The sequence below is a fragment of the Cydia amplana genome, chromosome Z, assembly GCF_948474715.1.
Source record: "Cydia amplana chromosome Z, ilCydAmpl1.1, whole genome shotgun sequence".
Lineage (NCBI taxonomy): Eukaryota > Metazoa > Arthropoda > Insecta > Lepidoptera > Tortricidae > Cydia > Cydia amplana.
The window spans coordinates 38,368,320-38,389,384 of NC_086096.1; the positions used below are offsets into that span (position 1 = coordinate 38,368,320).

The 21,065-nt window shown below is 37.1% G+C and overlaps 1 protein-coding gene across 4 annotated transcripts in view; it reads left to right on the forward strand.

Annotated features, from left to right (window-relative positions):
- The first annotated feature begins 15,459 nt into the window (after window positions 1–15,459).
- LOC134661531 (ecdysone-induced protein 74EF) overlaps window positions 15,460–21,065 on the forward strand; it is a 324,468-nt gene continuing 318,862 nt past the window's right edge. For 2 of the 4 annotated variants that reach the window (XM_063517652.1, XM_063517655.1), the window contains exon 1: window positions 15,460–15,567. The gene's annotated coding sequence lies outside the window, so the exon portion shown is untranslated. The remainder of the gene's footprint in view (window positions 15,568–21,065) is intronic. The other 2 variants (XM_063517653.1, XM_063517654.1) reach the window with 1 other exon arrangement.

Sequence of the window (21,065 nt, forward strand, 5' to 3'; positions counted from 1 at the left end):
GAAGTTTGCATGGTAATGTACATGATATATTTTTTTTAGTTTTATCATTCTCTTATTTTAGAAGTTACGGGGGGGGGGGGGACACATTTTACCACTTTGGAAGTGTCTCTCACGCAAAGTATTCAGTTTAGAAAAAAATGATATTAGAAACCTCAATATCATTTTTAAAGACCTATTTGAGTTTCAGTTCTAATTAAGTACGGGGAACCCCCAAAATTAATTGTTTTTTTTTTCTATTTTTGTGTGAAAATCTTAATGCGGTTCACAGAATACATCTACTTACCAGTTTCAACAGTATAGTTCTTATAGTTTCGGAAAAAGTGGCTGTGACATACGGACGGACGGACAAACAGACAGGCATGACGAATCCATAAGGGTTCCGTTTTTGCCATTTGGCTACGGAACCCTAAAAATGTTATATTATTCAATGGAAGACTTTTTTAATGATGAAAATCTGATTATGGAAAATGATAGTTTATAAATTTTATTATAATTATTAATATTTTATTGTTAAATTTTACTTTTAGAATGACAATGATTTATGATTATTAATGATTAGGTATGTGAATATCTTTTATGCATGAATTAGTCTTACTTTATTATTATTTATTTCTTTGACATTTAATATTTCTCGTAATTAAAATTATGCATGTATAAGTTAAAATCCTATATTGTAAGTACACCCTAGCAGGGTATCATGTACCTACTTGCAAAATGTAAGACCAAAATGTACAAATGAACATGATTACAATGGAATAAATGATGATATGATACATGTTAGAATATCAAATAAAAATAATGGAGTATACTTACGTATAAATCTTATAAATTATAAATATACTCATTGGTGCAAGCGAGATACGTTCCGAGTAATAACTTGTCAGTAAGAAATCAATGGCAAATTTTTAGTTTCGAATGCAGTCTTAGGCCACGTTCACATGGTGGGTGATCTAGGATATCTATTTTTCATCAGTTCATCACACTTGCGTATCACGCAACGTAACGGGTATTTTTCATAACATGTGTACGCCTAAGGGTGTAATTTTTTTTAAGTAACATTGAATGAGAGCAATATAAATAGAATATTATTTTATAAATTAAATGTTTATAATGTTGGATAATGCTAATTAATATTGAAGCCTGAAGGCGTAGGCAACGGCTTAATTAACACGCACAATATTTTTCATCACACTAGTTTGTGAGAACAAAGGGACATAATTAAACTTCTGCCTAAATTCGGACGTACATTACAGGCCAAGGTATAGCTAGGGGTCGAAACTTAGGAGTTATGTACTATTAAGTTTCGACCCCTAGCTATACCGCATCGCCTCTGATGATTCATCACACTAGGTGTTATGACACACTAGGTGTAGCACAATCTCCTTTTCATCAGCCAAGGCTCGGAAAAACGCCCGTCATTTTGAAAACAAATCATAACTTAGGATCCATTTACGAGTCAAAAATGTTCGTTTACGGTCTACGGATGTCATTGGGGCATATTTAATCGTTGACATTGGTTGACATTTGGTCTGTTTTGTACGGAACAGGGTAATGTTATCAAAATGACGGGCGTTTTTCCGAGCCTTGGCTGATGAAAAGGAGATTGTGCTGTGTTCTTTGTGTGCTTGGAATCAACTTACGTTTTCATTAGTGCAGTGTGCACTCGCCTTAGGAATAGTTCGCCGAGTGAAAGTGAGCGTGTGGTGGTGTTGCGCACTCACACATGCGCGCACGCTTTCCAAGCGCACAGAGTATACATATACAGGGTGATGCTGAATGTTGTGGGCAGCTGAAAGTCCTGGGGGCTTGAGAAATTATACAATTTAATCTTTGGGTAATATGGCTCCATCGGTACTGTCGATGATTTCGCCAACGTCAAAGTGGATCCCACGTGGGATCGAATTAATATTATTTGTAATAAAATTCAGCCAGTGTATGGTATAAAAGTATAAAATTATGGCCTCTAGGGCTCTAGCCAGCCACGGTTAGAGATAGAATACCAAAATAAATGCTCTAGAGCAAGACGTTGTTCGGTAGTTGGGTTCTCAGTTCTTGTAAGGCGATAGCTGGACTTTACAAGAACCCGCGTGGGCTACCCGGCGTTGACGCCAGAATGGTGGTTATACGCGTTTCATGATTATTTTTTCATTATCTGCACACTTCCACATTAGTTTACTGCATAATACGCTATCAATATTACACTTTAAACAATATTAATAAGCAAAAACAAAAAAATGAATTACGAGGCGATGTTACCAAAATGGCGGTCGACGAATAATCAAGAGATTATCCTCAGATGACAAGCAAAACAGGATCCCTTTGTTTGACATAATTATTGAAAGTCATAATGTACCTAATGATTCTCAGATTATCATTAGTCATAATTCTGAAACCGTTAACCTTTCAGGATTTTCGTAAGCTTAGGTTAGGTTAGGTTTGTTTTATGGCAATCCTGAAAAGTTGCGCGTTTCTGAGAAAAACCAAATTACATATGATAACGAAAATGCGGACAAACAATACATTAATATGACTTAAAACTTTATGGGAAACAACATAGACCCAAGTCAAAATGCATGCACTAATAGTTATCACCACAAGTTCATAGCCATAGTGAACCATGTTAGTACTAAAAGAAGGTGGATTTTTGTTTTAATATTTTTTAATAATTAGTGAGTTTTGCTTGTCACCTTGACGTTATAGTCACCTCTCGGAACGAATGACGGTCCCTGTGACAGGTCCTTATAGTGTCTTTTGGTTTAGTTAATTTAGAAAATAATCGATAAAATATGTTTCTACCCTATTCTTATTACTTAAATTTTAGATTTCTAAATAAATTAATAAGCTAAAATTCCAAAATAATATTACAAAGATTTTTCGTGACAGCTAAAAATGAACTGTCATAGGGACCATCATTCGACGCGAGATGGTCCGACCCCAACGTTTTCCCGCTTTGTTGAGGAAAGCGATTACGAACAGAGAGTTCCCGGCACTCAATGTGTCCAATACATGTGTTCACATTAATCAATAAAGGGCCCCAGTTTTCGCAACACCCTGTACGTCGCGGAAGCGCGCGCGCGCAAGTTTCATCGTGAAAATTGCAGCCGCAGAATGTCATACTCACGACCCGAAGGTGGCCTGACGGTGGCCAACGAGCACACGGGCTGTAAGCGGCCGTTGTAGCACATGGACGACTTGAGATTGTCAATGCCTCAAGAAAAAAGTACAAAATTGCAATATAATTGCAATTATGACTGGAGGGGGCTAGACGGCGGCAAACGAGCGTATAGGCTGCTTGGTAAGCTGACAACGAAAATTACAAAATTGTAGCCGCGGAATATCATACTCACGACTTGAGGGATGGTCAGACGGTGGCGAACGAGCGTACGGACCGTTTGGCTCGCCTGCTAAGCCCAAATCAAGGTTGTAAAAAGTAGCAATCAAATCGCAGAATGTCACACTACCGGGGGCCTAGCCAAGATCGTTGCTGCGAGTAGAAAACGCTAATTGAAACTTAAATAATATATTGAAATAGTCACGTGACTTTTCCTAGCATCTGTCGTTTCGATCGCGATACATTTTCCTATATACATTTTTATCTTGTTGCTACGTAAGGATAATCATTATTGCAATAAAAATTTATTTAAATTTAATATCTTTTCACATGGAATGGGGAGGACATATTTTTGAAATACGAATATTAAAAATATGATCAAGGATAGACGTAAAAGTAGGTCCTATGTATAATTTTAGTATATTTACTTTTAAAACCCTCCTGATAATCTCTCTATGGTAAAATCTAAGCTCTGAAAGAGCGGCGTAATATAGTTACTATCATTTTACTTTGCCTTTTGCGATAGGGGTTCCTTTGAAAATGTGCAATAACAAATATTCCATTTTTAATATCCAACCCAGGAGGACATAAAGGGGTATCTAGACTACGATATTACCAAAGATCCATATATAGAACTCCGTATAAGATAAGTGTAACAAAAAATAGTGCCTCGGAAATTCAAGAAAAACTTATGCTCGAACATCTACTACTACCCACCTTTCCCTACCGCGATACCCCCCCCCCCCCCTGTGGTGCCATATCATTGGCCTATTCTGATGCCTTTGATAATAGTAATGCTTAATCTAGTTTATTTTGATCTTATAATAAAATCGTATGAGATTCTAATTTCTTTCGAGCACTAACGATCACGGAGCAAAGCCCCAGACGGACAGACAGACGGACATGGCGAAATTATATACCTAATTCACCTAGTTGACTGCATAACTGCGGAAGCCTAAAAAGTTGCCGCCCTCGAATCTATACTTGAGGCTAATACAATTTTGATTTGATTGAATAAAGATTTATATTTCAGTGGGATGGGAGACCTTTTTATAGGTTTCTAGGCAGGCGGCTAGAGGTTAATATGGGGTCCTTCAAATCATCATCATCTTCCTCGCGTTGTCCCGGCATTTTGCCACGGCTCATGGGAGCCTGGGGTCCGCTTGGCAACTAATCCCAGTAATTGGCGTGGGTACTAGTTTTACGAAAGCGACTGCCATCTGACTTTCCAACCCAGAGGGTAAACTAGGCCCGTATCGGGATTCGGGATTAGTCCGGTTTCCTCACGATGTTTTCCTTCACCGAAAAGCGACTGGTAAATATCAAATGATATTTCGTACATAAGTTCCGAAAAACTCATTGGTACGAGCCGGGGTTCGAACCCGCGACCTCCGGATTGCAAGTTGCACGCTCTTACCGCTAGGCCACCAGCGGTTCTATATATAATATGGGGTCCTTTAAATATGGATCACAATTTGCATTATTTTAGAACACTAAAATATGTACAGTCAAAGACTTAGTACCTAATATTCAGTACCATTTCGTACCTTGTCACTGTGACACTGAGGTACGAAAAGGTAGGTAAGTACTGAAATTAAATAAATTCATTGCGGTACTTCTAAATTTTTAATAGGTATTACCTACTGCTGGTTGAAACACTTGAAAACACCACGAAATCTCATTCGAATCCCTATTAATATTATAAATGCAAAAATAAACTCTGTTTGTCACCTATACACGCTTTAAACTGATAATATTTGGAATGGAGATGGTTTGCGCCCGGGAATACATGGTAGTTTTAAAAATCATCATTCTACGCGGACAAAGTCGCGGGCAGTAGCCAGTTTATCATAATCTCAGCGATTTTTTCTAATCTCACCGATCGCGTAGTCCAGTCGCCAACAGATAATGTATATCGGAGCGGCCAAGGTGCTCACAAATATCTGAACACGCCTCTATTGTCAAGGCGCTAGAGTGCGTGTTCAGATATTTTTGAGCACCTCGGCCGCTCCGATGTATCTGATGGCGATGTCCAAACGGCGAGTAAAAAGGCGAGCATATTGTGAACGCATCGTTGCATTTCACTCGCGGTTAATGCACTCGTTGCGTAATCCACTCCGGCGCATTCGCGACGCGAGCCTTGCGCGAGCGAGGGGGGTCTAGCCAAGGCAATCGGACATCGACAAACGCCAAACGAAAATCATCGAATTTATAAAAACTGTTGTGAGACATTCTAACATTGAATAATTTTACGGTTTAGACTCACTTGTGTCGCAGTACGCGATACACGGCCGTCGTGAACGCTGCTCGCACTGTTAGTGCTTGAGAAAGGAGACCTAGGCTCTCCGAAACATGTCGCGCGAGTGACTTCAAACAAGTGAGTCTAAACCGTAAAATTATTCAATGCCAAACGAAAAGAAAAAAATCGGATGACAGATGCTACGAAATATCACGTGACTGACGTTACCATGGTTACCAGTACAATTAGACACTGGGTTACCCGCTAAACCCCGGGTTAGTGGGATGGTACAAGTGGGCGTAATAGGCATAGGCCTATGCCTATACTAATCTTATGAATGTCATCTCGCATTTTTATGATTTAAAAGTAGATGCCTGATTTTCACAAGTGGCCACAGGAACTCTGTGATAAAACAACACAAACTAATTCTGCCCTGCTAAGCCGAATAACGCTATCTCAAAAAAATCATTTCTAAATTATACTTTAGTTTCTATAGATGATAAGAATAGGGTATTAACCCTGTATTTAAATAAAAAAAAAGTTTACACGATGCATGAAATAAAGAACCAGAAGATTAATAGAGACACGTTGACAGCAGTTATTTTTAGACACAATTTCTATTTTAAATCCAGTATAATACTATAAAGAGTATGCAATTTGATTGTGACGTCTAATGCTAGTGGTTCATATAAATTCCATAGTAGCAAAATCGTTTTGACATTTCGAAAAAAGAAACTGATTTGACTGGTAGTCAAATACCCTATTCCAATTTCAAAATCATTTGTTTTAGAGATTTGCTTATATGTATGTATTAGGAGCGCTATTTGGCTTATATTAGGAGGGCAGAATTGTGTTTGGGGTTATTAGAAATGTCTCGATGAGTATCAGTTGCCTGTGGAAAAAAGTACATTCAGCGATAAAAGCTTATACCTACCAGTAATTAAATATTTGCCGAAATCTTATTTAATTTGAAATTATAAGTAGCAGTAGGAGTGGCAGTTTTCATACGCAAATTACTAAATGTAAAAATAATATTTTTAATGTCATCTACACATACAATATTGACGATTCTCGCGGCGTGGTATCGGGGCTGTCTGTCTTCTTTATTTCCTAGTCTCTGGTACAGTTTAAAGTTATTTTCTAATCCGTCGGTTATGCCAACTGCGGTATTAATGTAACTTATGTAACCGCGTTGTTGCACCATTGTGGCCGTATCGTATGAGATGACGCGAACTGGCCATTGACATAATATCTGATTCTTGAATAACCCCACTTCCCCCATATATGAAGGGTACACGGAAAGAACATGTCTAGTCACTCTGACAACATTTTGAGTTATCGCGGTTTGAAAGGAACGATGTACATAATTAACCATTAATTTACGTAAGTGGATGTTTTTAAAATGAAAAAGCGGCCAAGTGCGAGTCGGACTCGCCCATGAAGGGTTCCGTATTTAGGGAATTTATGACGTATTAAAAAAACTACTTACTAGATCTCGTTCAAACCCATTGTCGGTGGAAGTTTGCATGGTAATGTACATGATATATTTTTTTTAGTTTTATCATTCTCTTATTTTAGAAGTTACGGGGGGGGGGGGGGGGGACACATTTTACCACTTTGGAAGTGTCTCTCACGCAAAGTATTCAGTTTAGAAAAAAATGATATTAGAAACCTCAATATCATTTTTAAAGACCTATTTGAGTTTCAGTTCTAATTAAGTACGGGGAACCCCCAAAATTAATTGTTTTTTTTTTCTATTTTTGTGTGAAAATCTTAATGCGGTTCACAGAATACATCTACTTACCAGTTTCAACAGTATAGTTCTTATAGTTTCGGAAAAAGTGGCTGTGACATACGGACGGACGGACAAACAGACAGGCATGACGAATCCATAAGGGTTCCGTTTTTGCCATTTGGCTACGGAACCCTAAAAAAGGAGTTATATTTATAATTACAGAGGTAACAGAAGCTGTAACAATTGATCATTGAGAGCTCTACATTTTAAGATTAAAATCTCATTATTGAAAAAAAGTGACTAGACATGTTCTTTCCGCATACCCTTCATTTATTTATTTAAACTTGATTGCACAATTTAACAAAACAAGAGTACAAATGGCGGGTTTAACGCTTTAAGGCATTCTCTACCAGCCAACCATTAAACAGAAACAGTTTGGTGCAGGATTGTAGAGAGTGGACATGAGAGTAAGACATTAGTCGATACTACTTTCACAAATATACATTTTAAATATACCTACATACATACATATATACAATATACCTACCGAATAAAAATTCAGCATAAGGGATGGTATTTTTTCTTGATTTCTTCAATTTTAATTAGTCTCCTTATTAGTCTACTTGACAAACTGAAAACGGTGAAAAATATAGTCAGTCAAACCAATTTGTCAGTCAGTAAGAACCAGGAAAACTATACTCGTCCTTTTCTTTTGGGTGCTAGTACTAGTGTAGGACAAAGATAGTATGATTCTCTCCGACTATGTTTGAAATGAGACAGTCCTTTGACAAACTATAAACTGTAGATTCGCGCGCGTTTCCCGAACATGCTGCGCGGACGGAGGGCTGTGTTCAGCGTTTAATAAAAAGTATAAATAATGGAGATATATTTCTGCATGTAGGGACTTTATTACTAGAAATTTCCTCGTCTTAAATAATATTTTATATCTTAAATAATAATATGTAGGTACTTTATAGATATTGGCGAAAATTATTTCCTTTTTTTGGTCTTTTTTGTCTATAAGTTTTGAAATGTTTCGTGTGCTTTTCTGCTAATAAACGCTTCGAAACATTTTTCCATACATCATTACGAATCCAATAAAGTATGAAACGTACGTTTAGGAGTAGTACCTCTATTTCTCACCATTTTTAGTTTGCCGAGTAGACTATAATTGTATTATTTTATGTCTGAAATATTTTTAACAATAATTGACTACAATTAAAAGTAAAAATAAATTAAACTAATAACTAAACATACTAAACTAAAACTACCTAAAAACCTGCAAATAATAAATTGGCCCCAGGTTAATTAATTTATTTTTGTTAATTTTAACTTCTTTAATGTGATTGTCTTGAATTTAATAGAAAAAAATTAAAAGTTATAAATGCTATGTACCCTAATTAAAATGAACTGTCATTGGGACCATCATTTGAATGAATGTTTTATTCGAAACACACATACACAACAACATTAAAATACAGTGCTGCGAGTGGTTCCAGAAAAGGATTATCACATTACGATACAAGTGCGAAAAGTAGGAAATTCGCAACGAGTGGCGATAAATTGAAACACGACCGAAGGGCGTGTTTTAAATCGACACGATTTACAACGTTTTACAGTACATATGGCCCTTTAAATTTTCGACATACGCACGTATAAAGCTAGTTACCGCACTAGGGCGATAAATTAGCACCAAATGTACCGTAAAACTAATGAATTAATCAATAATTGCGTTCCATCGCAGAGTTAACATACTGGCGTGCATGTTTTAACCGTTAGGACTTTGCGAATTATTCGCACGTGGCCACGGGGGTCATGTATTGGCGACTCAGGAAAGGCCACGGCCCGGTCCGTCGCGGCGTACACACAAAGTAGGTAAAAACTTAGCTAAAACTGCTTTTGTTAGTACCATCTTTTAACACGAGTGACTGAGGGCCCGATTCGGATTTTGAAATAGACATCTATAAGATATCTTTTAGTCATCACCAAGATACGATAACGATATGTTTAAGATCTAACCTGTCAAATTTGACATTTGTGCGATTCTGGAGATACTCTTGAACGATTTCCACAAGATATGGCTTAGAGATCTCATTCACATCTATTAGATATCTAACTCTATCTAACGTAAAAGTGACATTGGGTGCCCGAATTGCGCTGCAAAAGAGAACTAGTTGAAATCTAAACTATAACGTATCTAGAATAGATCTAGTACGTGTCGTCTCTTGTGAATATCTTGAAGTTCGAATACGGCAGTGACAATTCAACGATGATGATTGATGATGAACTTTGTGGAGTTAAAAATTCGTATGAAATTTGTTATTCGCTCCTAAATCTTAGATATCAAAAATACCGAAAAATCTAATGAATTAATTGTGTAAAAATATTTTCCATTTTTAAGGCAATATCCAGAGAGGGAAATGGGGCTACGTTTGTATGGACCACCGGTCGTCCAATTTCCTCTTAAATCTAAACCTTATCACAACGATATAACGTCCAAAGTCATATAAATCACTCCACAAAAAACTCCACAGATCTTCCAATAAACGCATGCGATTTGAGATAAATTGCCGATTTACTAACAAATGCCGCAATGTATCGGAAATCGCATACGATTTGTAGCTAAATATAACCAAACCTAAACCTTATTTCTATGCGGTAAGGTCTATATTATACAAGTAACTTGTAAACTGGCTTTACCTTTAGCTGACGCGGCTGGAGTACAAGAGGCTAATACATTGCCGACTAACCACGTGCAATACATTCAATCGCTCGATCAAACGCCGCAATGTGTCGATAATCGCATGCGATTTGTAGCTAGATAACGTTGAACGAAACCAACACCTTATCTCAATGATTGAAGGTCTATATTCTACAAGTAACGTATACAGGCTTTACCTTTAGCTGACACGAGTCGAGGCCGAGCGGCGCCGAGCGCACTCGAACATGCCCGAAGCCGCACGAAGCGTAGCTTCGCGGCCGCGGGCGAGGTCGAACGTACGTCACTCAAGGCAAGCTCTTTTTCCCGCCAAACGTCATGACAGAACTTTGTAAACTTATCTGTACAAGCTGACATGGTCATTCATATAGGTACCGGCAGGGGCGTTGAGGTGAATGGTTACGCACACAGAGTACGAGTCGCAAAAACAGTAAGAAAGAAAAAAAAATACGTTTATTTATGACAAACACAGATGACAAAAACTTGTTGACAAATATTACAATACAGTACTGAATGAATAAATGAGCGAATGTTACTTATCGCACAATACTAAGTTAAAAAACAAAAAAAAACTTGAAGAAAGTTTCTGATCCATCTTGCAGTTGGCGGTGTAACTTGACTTCAAGTTTAGTGCCCATACTTACCTATGTAACGAGTTTGAACTGCAAACGGAGAGTCAGACCAAGATGGCATTTGTAAAGTGTGGCAATGTCAAATTTCTATTAAAATATGACGTTTATAATGACACTCTTTCACTTTGTTCTGTTCAAGTCGGTGCCAAGTTAGCTTAGTTTAGCCTTCTACGTCCGAAACACAAAGAGTAGAGAGATAATAATCAAAGGCCTTATCCGGGAAACCATAAGAGCGTTTCCGTTTCCACACTGTCCGATCGGAAATCGGATGGCCTTTGGAGAAAAACAGCTGCTAAAAATTTCCTATGGCAATTTTTCATAATCAATATCCAGGGAGGAAAATGGCGATTACGTTTGTATAGAGAAGCGGTTCTACTTTTTTTTCAGCCTGAGTGTCCCACTGCTGGGCAACAAGGCCTCTCCCTCCAAGGTGTTTCCTCCGGCCAGTTGTTCAGCTGTCCAGGTCATCCAGGTCGTCTACTATCCTCCTAAATACACATATTCTCCAGAATATTTTGATGGGGTTGTGTGCCGTTTTTTTAATCGAAATGAAGTTGTATAAATAGTCGAGTAATGTCGAGATGGCTCTTGATTCTTACATACCTTTTAATTCGCAATACTCAACCGATTCTCGGGGAATTTTGTGAGAAGGTTCGGTAATCATAGTTGGTCAAACCAATTTGTCAGTCAGTAAGAACCAGGAAAACTATACTCACTGCCGTACTTCAAGATATTCACAAGAGACGACACGTACTAGATCCATTCTAGATACGTTATAGTTTAGATTTCAACTATTAGTTCTCTTATGCAGCGCAATTCGGGCAACCAATGTCACTTTTACGATAGATCGTGTTAGATATCTATTAGATGTGAATTAGATCTCTATGTAATATCATGTAATATCTTGTGGAAATCGTTCAAGAGTATCTCCAGAATCGCGGAAATGTCAAATTTGACAGATTAGATCTTAAACATATCGTTATCGTATCTGGGCGATGTCTAAAAGATATCTAATAGATGTCTATTACAAAATCCGAATCGGGCCCTCATCCTTTTCTTTTGAGTACTAGTACTAGTGTAAGACAAAGATAGTATGATTCTCTCTGTCTATATTTGAAATGAGACAGTCCGTTGACAAACTATAGATACAATGTTTCTCACGTTTCTATTTTTGACAAATGTTCAAATTGGCATGAAGGACTTAAGTGCCAGTAGCATCTATGGCTTTTAGACTTATGAAACCAATCACAAGGTCCACAGCACCAGTAGTTTAGTCTAGAAAAATAATTTTTTTTTTTTTTTTTATTTAAGGTTTATCTGTAAAAATGTGTTACACTATCTGTTAACTCTGCCATTTTATGTAATGTTGAATAAAAATTTCTATGTCACCTATGTATGTCATGTAATTTTTTCGCATTTTTGCACTATTTTATGCAAATAACTTGGTTTTTGCCAGGAATCTCTCCCCACACACGATTACCTCACGTAATTAATGAACGCCCCCTTATCAACTTAACCAACTGCCGTGCAACCTCTCCACTCAATTCTTTTTCACGATAAATTGGGTGTGTATTTGTTCCCATGTATTTTTCATGAGGAGTTTGTCAAAATATGCTTGTTATTTTTATCATTGTTTTATTCGACGACGACCGGTCTGGCCTAGCGAATAGTGACCCTGCCTGCTAAGCCGATGGTCCTGGGTTCGAATCCCGGTAAGCGCATTTATTTGTGTGATGAACACTAATATTAGTACGCGATATACGCGATTAAGTCCCGTTGTATAATTTAATAATACTAATATTAGTTCCGGAGTCATGGATGTTTTCTATGTATATAAGTATGTATGTATTTAGCACCCATAGTACAAGCTTTGCTTATTCATATTCATATTATATTCATATTATTTATAATATTACATGTCATTTTTTTTTTATAATAGATTGTATAATTATTCGAAACAAGTATTAAGTGTACATTCGACGACCGGTCTGGCCTAGTGGGTAGTGACCCTGCCTGTGAAGCCGCGGTCCTGGGTTCGAATCCCAGTAAGGGCATTTATTTGTGTGATGAGCACAGATACTTGTTCCTGAGTCATGGTTGTTTTCTATGTATTTAAGTATTTGTATATTATATATATCGTTGTCTGAGTACCCACAACACAAGCTTTCTTGAGCTTACCGTGGGGCTTGGTCAATTTGTGTAATAATGTCCTATAATAATTATTTATTTATTTATTTATTTATTCGTAAAAATCAATAACAATAATAATAAAATTCATATTCGGGTAACTTAGTTTGGGGCTAGGTTGATCTGTGTAAGATGTCCCCCAATATTTAGTTATTTATTATTTATTATTGATTTATTCATAGCAAACTGAACTTGTTATACTTTTTAGGGTTCCGTACCCAAAGGGTAAAAACGGGACCCTATTACTAAGACTCCGCTGTCCGTCCGTCCGTCCGTCCGTCCGTCCGTCTGTCACCAGGCTGTATCTCACGAACCGTGATAGCTAGACAGTTGAAATTTTCACAGATGATGTATTTCTGTTGCCGCTATAACAACAAATACTAAAAACAGAATAAAATAAAGATTTAAGTGGGGCTCCCATACAGCAAACGTGATTTTTGACCGAAGTTAAGCAACGTCGGGCGGGGTCAGTACTTGGATGGGTGACCGTTTTTTTGCTTGTTTTTTGTTGATGGTGCGGAACCCTCCGTGCGCGAGTCCGACTCGCACTTGGCCGGTTTTTTATTCCTCCGTTTCCAATGTGAGAGAAAAAAATAATACAGGAGGTTTGAATCGGGCAATCTTTATTTGTACTAGGTTCACGTAAAAGTACAAATAAAATGGCAGGTCACAAATTAGATAGGAGTAATTTGTCCAATTGTTTTTTTCTACCACGTCGGTGGCAAATACCAGCATACGGCCCACCTGATGGTAAGCGGTCATCGTAGCCTATGGACGCTTGCAACACCAGTGGTGTTACATGCGCGTCGCCGCGCCGCGCCGAACCTTTAAAAACCTGCAAACACACCTTTGGTTCCGTAGCCAAATGGCAAAAAACGGAACCCTTATGGATTCGTCATGTCTGTCTGTCTGTCTGTCTGTCTGTCCGTCCGTATGTCACAGTCACTTTTTTCCGAAACTATAAGAACTATACTGTTGAAACTTGGTAGCACTGGGCACTTTTTGAGGTGGGGAAAAAATTATAAACTCAAGACAGCGTAAGGCGATCACGTGACCGTAAGCCCCGTAAGGTGGTCACTCATAATTTAAATGGCATTTAAATCTTTAAAGAAAAACTCAATGTTATTTGACATTTATGATGCGGACTTCTTTTCAAGACTCTTTAGCTATGTTCAAATAATTTGACGTTGTCATGTATGTTACTTGCTGCTACGGAACCCTTCATGGGCGAGTCCGACTCGCACTTGGCCGCTTTTTTCATCATAAAATCTAAAAATAGTCTACAACAACATATTTTACTGATATTTCTAAAAATATTTTCCCGAAGCAACCTCAATGAAATAATGAAATTGTTAGTTTTCATGACGTAGGTAAACGTCGTAAACGCCGAATACTTAGAGCGGTTTCGCACTATGTCCGAATCCGATCCGAACCCGTGAAAATATGGTCCGAAGTAGCCGTAGAACTATTTCTATGGTAATTTTCGCTCGTGGAATGTATTGGGCGCCATACATTCCACGACTCTTCTCTTTCCACACAGACTTTACTAAAGTTAATTTTAAAGCATATGAAACAGAGAATCTTGTCTTTAACATTCCAGATTTATAAAGGGCATCACAGCATTAAAAAATACAAAAAAAAAATATTGAAGGGTAGTAATTTTTTCCGTATAATAACTATACTGGGTCAACCAAATCTTGTCAGTAGAAAAAGGCGGCAAATTTGAAAAATGTAGGAGCGAAGGGATATCGTCCCATAGAAAATTTGAATTTCGCGCCTTTTTTAGGGTTCCGTAGCCAAATGGCAAAAAACGGAGCCCTTATAGATTCGTCATGTCTGTCTGTCTGTCTGTCTGTCTGTCCGTCTGTCCGTCCGTATGTCACAGCCACTTTTATCCGAAACTATAAGGACTATACTGTTGAAACTTGGTAAGTAGATGTATTCTGTGTACCGCATTAAGATTTTCACACAAAAATAGAAAAAAAAAACAAAAAAATTTGGGGGTTCATCATACTTAGAACTGAAACTCAAAAATTTTTGTTTCATCAAACCCATACGTGTGGGGTATCTATGGATAGGTCTTCAAAAATGATATTGAGGTTCCTAATACATATCATTTTTTTCTAAACTGAATAGTTTGCGCGAGAGACACTTCCAAAGTGGTAAAATGTGTGTCCCCCCCCTGTAACTTCTAAAATAAGAGAATGATAAAACTAAAAAAAATATATGATGTACATTACCATGTAAACTTCCACCGAAAATTGGTTTGAACGAGATCTAGTAAGTAGTTTTTTTTTATATGTCATAAATCGCCTAAATACGGAACCCTTCATGGGCGAGTCCGACTCGCACTTGGCCGCTTTTTTACTGACAAGATTTGGTTGACTATTATAAGTGTGCCCTTTAAAGGGTTAATTGTTTAAAGGGTTGCCCAATAAAAAAAAATTGCATCGAATTTTTTTTACAAAATCACCTTGGCTTAACCAAAAAGTAATAGTGACCAAATTCGTACCTCAAAAAAAGCATTAGAAAAAAGCACAGATAAGTGACCCAATTAATGGAGTCCATAGTTATGATAACAATTGTTCGGTGCCGCGCGGGGCGCAGTTCAGTGACTTCAGTGAGTCGCCGCAGACCGAGCCGCGCGGACGTGTTGCTAGTGTATTTATTGACAGTGACAGAAGTGTGTGTTTTGTTTGTGAATTTGGATTTGCGATTTCCGAGGTGAGTGTTTTTGTTTTTTTTTCTGGACTTCGGAGTTTTGGAGTTTGAGCCGCGCTCGGTGAGTTTTGTGTTGTGGCGGGAAAATGCGTGGGAAAAGTTGCCGGTTTTATAAATTTTGTATTTATTTACGTATTGCGATATTGTGAAATAAAAATATTTTTGCGTATATTTTGGATTAATGGAGAATTTGTTTCACAACTAGGTATGTATTTGCACCTCTTTTTGGGCTATATATTACCGCCTTTTAAAAAAGCAAATGATAAATATTTAGTAGAGAATATTTTAATAATTCCTAATTATAATAATTATCGCGCAATTTTTTTTACTTTTTTTAACATTAATTATGTACCTATAAATAATATTACTAAAAACTTAGAATGTGTATTTAAAATAAACATTCTGAATATTTTGGTATATTTTTTTATAAAAAATATTATTATGTAGGAAAATAAGTTAAAACAAATAAAATCCAATAATAACAATGTATTAATTTTATATACAATAAAAATAGACAAAAGAATTATCGTGAGTCAAATATGAGTCACAAATGGGGGCCTTGAAAAATGCGCTCCTTTGCTCACTGCCTCGGCGATGGCAAGCAATTTTGTCTATATTAATCCTACGGCCTTGTACTACTGCGTAGCAGATAATATACATTAAAAAAAAACGTGTTTTACATAGTGTTACCAGTAATAAATAAAACGTATATTTTTTAATATATTTATTTACAGTTTGCTTATAAATTTCCGTCAAAATGGCGGCAAATTTGAATAATATGTGGGTGAAGGGTCGGTTCCATACAAAATAAGAATTCCGCGCTTTTTTTCTACTGGCAATGTGGGTCAGTCACAGTATAACGGGCGAGTTATTTAATCTAATACCTTTAAACGAGCAATTCTTGTTTACTTATATATTTTTTTATATATATATTTCGGGGATCTCGGAAACGGCTCTAACGATTTCAATGAAATTTACTATATGGGGGTTTTCGGGGGCGAGAAATCGATCTAACTAGGTCTTATCTCTGGGAAAATGCGCATTTTCGAGTTTTTATATGTTTTCCGAGCGAAGCTAGGTCACCCAGATATTTATTTATTAATCATACGTAAACTGGAAAGCGGACCAAGAGGACTGAAATACGCAATGAAATAATTAATTGGGAAAAAACCCTGTTAAATTAGCCAAAATCACTGGACAAACAAAAAAAGAGAACAATCGATATAAATGTTACAATATACAAAATAACACAAATATTAAAGGAATTAAGTAAATACCCGAAATAAGAATAAGTAATTAATACGGAATAAGACAATATTTTTATTAGGATTTAAATTTAATATTAGTACTTTTCTATATTAACAGTTTTTAAATAACAATTTATAGGCATGTTAACAAAATACATATGCCTTAAAAATAGCAAGCAGTATGATGAGCCAAGAATTTTCCTTTGAAATTGGTAAATTTTTTGAAAACGTTTTCACTAGAGCATTTATTAATAAGTATAAATATAAATGCTCTAGTGAAAGAGATGGTCGGACAGAGTAGGGGCACGCTAATTCTGCATGGGTTTTGCAATGATAAAGTGTGGCAATGTGAAATTTCTATAAAAATACGTTTATAATGACACTCTCTCACTTTGTTCTACAGGCATTTTTACTTAAAAGTGTACCATTTACTTTTTTTCGAGGATCCATCCACTTTTGGGACAGGACTACCAATTTAAAAAGAGAAAAAAATTGTCCCAAAAAAGATCTCAGTTTTGTAACGCATTTTCACATACATTTTGTATGGACCGTTACAAAACTGACACCCAAAATTTGAATGAAAAACTGGGGACACTTTTTTCTTTGTCTCATTCAATAGTACCTACTCGTGATTCAGAGTCTAAATAACCCAAAAGTTGATGGTTTTTAGAACGAAAAGTTAATGGTACCATTTATTCTGAAAACCCCCCAATTCAATTAGGTGTTAAGTTAGCTTAGGCGGACTTTAAAATTTAAAGTTTAAATGCATCTAAATACGGAAGAACAGACATAGGTACCTAATAAGTGCTTGTTATCACAAAACATTGTGCGCTTTAGCTCTTATCTAATAAATAGTATCATTATTACGTACAATTGTACCTTACACGTAACAATTATTGTCAATAAACATATTAAATGTGTTTAGTTCGATATGGAAAGTTTTGCAAGGGTGGTGGAAATGCCCCTTGAATTGTCTTGAGTTTTTATTTCAACTTTTACATAATATAAAAAAAAATCATCTTTTGGTATGAGGCCAATAAAAACTTACTTTCCGATGTCAAATTGATGTCATTTTTAGGGTTTCGTACCTCAAAAGGCAAAAGCGGAACCCTTATATGATCACTCGTGCGTCAGTCTGTCTGTCTGTCCGACCATTCCCCCCCTTCATCTCCGAAACTACTGGTTGGCCGCGATTATATAATTATGACCGACACGACCGTACGATTTGATTTAAAAAACATGCAGGTAAGTAAATGAATGAGACATGTCAACGTAAGGACAACCCTCACATTCATAAAACTTATTAGCAAACCAAAGTTAAATATTGTCTCTTTCTAACAGACATAAATTTCACAATGACGGATAGAGTTATACGGATAAGGGCTTGTTAGATAACGCCACACACCAGTACACTTATACGCAAAACCTTAACGAATTATACACCTAAACCTTCCTGAACAGTCTGTCGTGTCGGTCTGGCTGTCCGTCGTGAACTGATCTTATTTTGTCGTGTCGTTGTCATGTCTTATTTTGAATTTAAATGTCCGTAGTTCCAAATATGTATGTCAGTCAGTCAGTTGGTCTATGTCAGGTCGCCACGGAGGTTGCAAGCCACGACACTCCTCACTCTATTGATAGGTGAAAATCGCACTATATTACCAGCTATGTTTCAAATAAAAACATCAGTCATCATCATCTTCCTCGAGTTGTCCCGGCATTTTGTCACATCTCATGGGAGCCTGGGGTCCGCTTGACAACGAATCCCAAGAATTGACGTAGGCACTAGTTTTTACGAAAGCGACTGCCATCTGACCTCATAACTAGGCCTCATTAGGATTAGTCCGGTTTCCTCACGATGTTTTCCTTCACCGAAAAGCGACGGGTAAATATCAAATGATATAACAAATAACAAGATGGCACCAATAAATGTAGAATAGAGCTTAGAGTTATGGGAGTAGAAAAGGTCCCATGGTGTTGAATATCATTTCTGTTAAGCAAGAAACCACAAGGCCAGCAAAACGTTTCCTGGCTCGCGGCACGAAACACTGAAATGGCAATTAAACATGTACCTATATTAAATTTCACTTATCGAACATAAAGCTAATTATAGATAAATACGGCTACAGATGTAGTGCATAATTATTTTCCATCGTATTTTCACGGAAACGTACGAACGTACAAAAACTATACTGGGGTTGACTGAAGTTGCATGACAAATACGAACGTTACGAAATAATTATGCACTACATCTGTAAAGCTCTTGCGTATACAGTCGCCATCAGATATATCGGAGCGGCCGTGCTCAAAAATATCTGAACACGCACTCTAACTTGACAACAGGAGGCGTGTTCGGTTCAGTAAACCGAGTAACAGGCAATTCTCACAAATCTACCGAGTAGACGGGTGAATCAACTATTTCTTGTTGTTAGTATGTCCAGTCAGCCAGGGGACAATACTTATTAGCAGTTTGTTATATGAACTGTTGTATCACTACCACTTTCAACAAATAAAGGTGCCTAGAACCAGATTACCCATGATGGAAGGGGTTTAAAACTACCACAAGAAATCATCTTAATGTTAATTTAAATGCAATAAAACCTTGGTTTTAAGAGTGACCCAGGGCACGGAAACGTAACGAACAATGGCAACGGGTTACAAGAAAGAAAAAGTGGATTCACCCAGTCGGAAACCTAACCTAGGACCACAAGCTCGCGAGCGAAGCTCTACCACTTAGGCTAAAAGACCCACAAATACACAACTTCACTGAACTATAGTTGGTCAAACCAAATTTGTCAGTAAATAAGTACAAAAAAACTATACCTACTCATCCTTTTCTTTTGGGTGCTAGAGTTGGACCAAGAAAAGTCTGCAGCGATTTTGATAGCCCACGCAGTGCAAGTGTTATTTACACGTCATAAATTCATAGAAGTTTGACGTTTAAAATGACACTTGCACTGCGTGGGCTATCAAAATCGCTGCAGACTTTTCTCGGTCTGACTCTAGTACTAGTGTAAGACAAAGATAATCTTTGTTTATGTTTGAAATGAGACAGTCCTTTAACAAACAATATTTATTTATAGATGGTCAACCAAATCTTGTCAGTAGGGATATCGTCCCATAGAAAATTTGAATTTCGCGGCTTTTTTTACAGACAAGATTTGGTTGACCAGCTATAAGCTCTCTGATGTTATCAGTTTTAACCCCTTTGCCTATTTACAAGTCTTCCTTATGTTATCTGTGCTATTGTATCTGTGGCCAAAAATGACAGGAGCCACTGAAGAAGGAACACTTGTCCATCGAAACAAGTTGCTTGACACGTTGCGTGCGCAGTGTTTTCATTAATTCGGTCTATTCACGACACTAAGACGCCCACACAAGCCAATACCAACCTTAAGTCGTTACTTTAAAGTGTATTTCGATACAGGTATGCAACGGCTTTCGTTCTGTTAGTAATGTTTTTAAATGATTCGACTGCATGCTATTAATTTGTTAAACTTTCACTTGTTATTGTTGAGATTGATCGGCGGGGTCTAAAATCGGTGTGGCCGCCATTATTGCGGTTATGGCGTTCGAATTTTGAGCTGGAGTTTTTTTTTAATGGCGACGCGTTTAGTGCGTTCAGCCAGTCTAAGGCTAATGTTTACACGATTGCCAACTAACTGCCCGATTCGAACTTGAAGATACGTTAATTGGTAGATCTAGAAACGATATGGATTAGATTTTGCTAATATGTTATTTTAATTATAAAAATATACATTTTATTATATTTCCTGGAAACGGAACGCATCCCTCCAACCGGACCCAACAATTTAAAAACTTGCGGCCCGATTAGAACTTTAAGATACGTCAATTAATAGATCTAGAAACGATATGGATTAGATGTGTCGGCGTTTTTGTTTGAAGAAACATCACATATTTTGTCACAGACACATCTTCTTAAACTCAAACTATAAAGAGTAGGTAATTTGATTGTGACGTCACATGCTAGTGTTTCATATAAATTGCGTTACTGTGATAACTGTGACAAGGTACGAAATTGTACTGAAATTTAATTCCTTGGCCAACACTCTTATCCACACTCTTATCCTGTCCATCGGTGGACCTTATGCCTTTTGTAATAAGGTTTACAAACTGTCAGTTTACAGTATTACAAGATAAAACGCCACCTAGGGGCGTTAACATTAAATAATGTTTCTACACATTGCTCTCTGAAGAGTGAAAGTACTGCGATACGATCTTATAATACTTTATTTC